This window comes from Penaeus monodon, chromosome 8 (assembly GCF_015228065.2).
Source record: "Penaeus monodon isolate SGIC_2016 chromosome 8, NSTDA_Pmon_1, whole genome shotgun sequence".
In the NCBI taxonomy this organism is placed as follows: domain Eukaryota; kingdom Metazoa; phylum Arthropoda; class Malacostraca; order Decapoda; family Penaeidae; genus Penaeus; species Penaeus monodon.
This window is the reverse complement of record NC_051393.1, coordinates 52,596,942-52,601,004: the sequence shown is the minus strand read 5'-3', so window position 1 is coordinate 52,601,004 and position 4,063 is coordinate 52,596,942.

The window sequence follows — 4,063 nt, the reverse complement described above, 5'->3', positions numbered from 1 at the left end:
CTTCTCTCCCTTTCTCATTCTCTTCTTTCTAATCTTCTCTTCTCCTTTCACTTTCCTTCTTTCTCTTCCCCTGCTTCATCTCCTATCTTCTCTTCTTTCTCCTCTTCCTTATTTCTCTCCATATTCTCCGTTTCTCTCTCCATTATCCTCTTCCCTTTCTCTCTCTCTTCTCTCTTCCGTCTTAGTCTCTTTCTCCTCTCTGCCTTTCTCCTCTTCTTCGCTTTCATTCTTCCCTCCCTTTGTTATTCTCTCAATTTCTCGCTTTCTCTCCTCTCCTCTCTCTTCTCCCTCCTTCGTTCTCTCCTTTTCCTTTCTCCCCTGATTCTCTTTGTCTCTTCCTTATTCTCTCTTGTCTCTCCTATGTCCCCTTTCTTCTTCTTTGTTGATTATTCTCCGTCTTTCCTATCTCTGTTCTTTGCCTTTTCCTTCTCTTCCCCTTTTATCCTTCCTCCCTTATCACTGTTTCTCTTATTTCCCCTTTTTTGCTTTTTTCTTATTCTCTCTCTCTCTCTCTCTCTCTTTCCTATTTCTCTCTCCTTTTCTCTTTATCTCTTTTTCTATCTCTTTCTCTTCTCCTATCTTTTTTCTCCACATTCCCTCCTCCATTCCTCCTCTGTTCCTCTTTCTATTCTCTGTTATTCCTATCTTTCTCATCGTTATTCTCGCTTTCCTTCTTTCTTATTCTCATCTTCTACTTCGCCATTCCACCCGTGATTTCGCTCGTTTCTGCTTATTCGCTCTTTTCGATTGATTTCGACTCGTGATTCCGACTGTGATTTGACTCCGTGATTCCGATTTACTCGTGATCGCTCGTTGATCGTGTTCGACTCGTGATTTCGACTCGTGATTCCGACTCGTGATTTCGACTCGTGATTTCGACTCGTGATTTCGACTCGTGATTTCGACTCGTGATTCCGACTCGTGATTCCGACTCGTGATTTCGACTCGTGATTTCGACTCGTGATTTCGACTCGTGATTTCGACTCGTGATTCCGACTCGGTTCGACTCGTGATTTCGACTCGTGATTCGACTCGTGATTTCGAAACCCCCCCCCCCCCGGGGGGGGGGGGGGGGGTGATTTTTCCGACTCGTGTTTTTAACTCGTTTTGATTTTTCGATTTTTTTCGTTGTTTTCGACTCGGATTTCGACTCGGGGATGGGGTTTTAATTTTTTTAATTTCGTTTTTTGACTCGTATTTTTTATTATTGTTTATTATTATTGTTGTTGTTATTATTTTGTTTTTCTTTTTTTTTTATTATTATTTTTTATTATTATTATTATTATTATTATTATTATTATTATTTTATTATTTAATGATATAAAAATAAAAATAAAAATAATAATAATAAAAAATTATTTTATTATTATTATCTTTACATTTTTTTTAATATAATAAAATAATTATTATTATTATCAAATAATAATACTGATAATAAAAAATAAAATAAATAATAATAAAAAATTTATTGTTATTATTATTTGTTATCCTTCCCTTTTTTTTAAAACCCGGGAATTTTAATGAAGAACGGGGGGGGTTATTCTTTCCTTTTTTTAAACCCAAAATATTCATAACGGACGGTGTGATTATTTTTTCCTTTCCTTTAACTCAAAATACACAAGTGACTACGTGCTTATTATTATTCTTTCCTTTTCCTTAACTCCGAATACACGAAAGGACAATGTGCTTATTATTTTCTTCCTTTTAACTGGTGTATTACTGATTATAATAATGCTATAGCCTAAATTTACAAAGTAATGCTATTATATAATGCTATGACCATGAATCGAATGTACCTTATTAGAATGCTTACTATGTGCAATTTAACTAGATAAGCTTAATAAAACTAAGCTAAACTAAAAATATTATTTTTATTTTTAATTTTTATTTTTTTATTATTATTTTTATTATTATTATTTTATTATTATTATTATCATTATTATTATCATCATCATCATTATTATTATTATTTTCTTGAATTGTGTTGTTTAGTCGGTTCGGTACATTCGAAACAAGGTCAAGAATTTGAAGCAATTTTCTCAACCATCAGCAATGTTATCAGTACATATAAACTTGACAATAACACTCATTATCTATTCATACATATATAATACAGTATTAACAAAAGATTATTATCGACAAGAAATACATACTTTTTTGTCTCACCCACTTTACGGAAAATGACGCACAACAAACGTAAAACTTTCGGAAAATCAAATAATTCGAAATCATATATATATAAAACTAAACCTCAACGATGAAACTAAAACAAGAGAAAGAGAGAAAGAGAGAGAAAGAGAGAGAGAGAGAGAAAAAAGAGAGAGAAGAAGGGGAAGAGAGGGGAGGGAGAGAGAGAGGAGTGAGAGAGAGAGAGAGAGAAAGAGAGAGGGGGAGAGAGAGAGAGAGGGGAAAAGGAGAGAGAGAGAGAGAGAGAGATGGAAGAGCGAAAAGAGAGAGAGGGGGGAGAAGAGGAGAGAGAGAAGAAAGAGAAGAGAGAAAAGAAAAAGGGGAAAGAGGGGAGAGGAGAGGAGAGAGAGAGAGAAGAAAGGGAGAGAAGAAGAGAGGAGAGGAGAGGGGAGAGAAGAGAGAGAAGAGAGAGAGAAAGAGAGAGAGGAGAGGGAGAGGAAGAGAGAAGAAAGAGAGAAAGAGAAGAGAGAGAGAGAGGGAGAGAAGAGAGAGGAGAAAAGAGAGAGAGAGAGCACGGAGAAGAGAAAGAGAGAACACGAGAGAGAGAGAGAGCAAGAGAGAGGGAGTGAGAGAGAAGAGAGACAGAGACAGAGAAGAAAGAAGAGAGAAACGGAAAATAGTGGCATACAGATCCCAGAGCAAAAACGGAGGCAAAAACAAACAGACACACATCAGAGACAGAGAGGAGAAACAGACACACGAATCAAAGGCAAGAGACAAACAGCCGACCGAACCAGAGACAAACAGAGCCATACCCTCCAAAAAAAAGCCACTGTCCCAAGGCCTCAAATCATACCCCTTTTCAGCAGAGTCCCAACAAAGGCCTCAGACTCCAAACGAAGGCGGAAGTTTCTACCATAGGCCCTAGGCTAATGGCCAAGTGACACTTTGAAATTCAGGTAAACGGCAGTACAGGATTCAAGGACAGGCGAGGAGAGACAGAAGGACGCGGAGAAAGAGAGAGAGAGAGAGAGAGAGAGAGAGAGAGAGAGAGAGAGGAGGAGAGATAGAGGAGAGAAAAAAAGAGAAGAAGAAGAGGAGAGGGGAGAAAGAGAAAGAAGGAGAGAGAGGAGAGAAGAGAGGAGAGAGAGAAAGGGGAAGAGAGAGAGAGAGAGAGAGATAGAGAGGTGGATAAAGATGGTGAAGAGGTTTACATGGGTGAATGTTGATTGGTGAACGGAAAGAGAGGAGGAAGGAAAGGGGAGGGAAAAGGGAGAGGGGGAGGGGGAAAGGGGAAAAAGGCAGAAAGGAGAGTAAAAGAGAAAGGAAAAGAGAAAAAAGAGAAAATATATATTTTATATATAATAAATTATATATATTTAAATATTATATAGGGAGAAGAAGGAAAAAGAGAGAGAGAGAGAGAGAGAGAGAGGGGGAAAAGGGGAAAGAGAGGGAAGAGAGAGACGAAAAGAAAGAGAGAGGGGGAGAGAGAGAAGAGAAGAGAAGAGAAGGAGAGAGAGAGAGAGAGAGGGGGAAAGAGAAGAAAAAGGAAAAAGAGGGGGAGAGAGGGGAGAAGAGAGAGAGAGGAGAGAGAAGAAAGAAGGAGAAGAGAAAGAGAGAGAAGGAGAGAGAGGAGAGAGAGAGAGAGAGAGAACTGAAAAAACACCTGTTACTCGGTTCATTACCTTCGTTATCTTTTAAAAAATTTTAAGATCGAAAAAAGTAGACGGTTTGACGAAAAACTCTTGTTTTAATAGTTCGAGTTTAAGGCCTTATTAGAGAGAGAGAAAAGAAAAAAAGACTAACGAGGAAAACGAAAACATAGAAACAAGTAGAAAAAAAAAATATAATAAATAAAAAAAGACAAAATACAAAAATATATAAAAAAATAATAAATTTTAAATATATATATGTGTGTTTTGTGTGGTGTGTG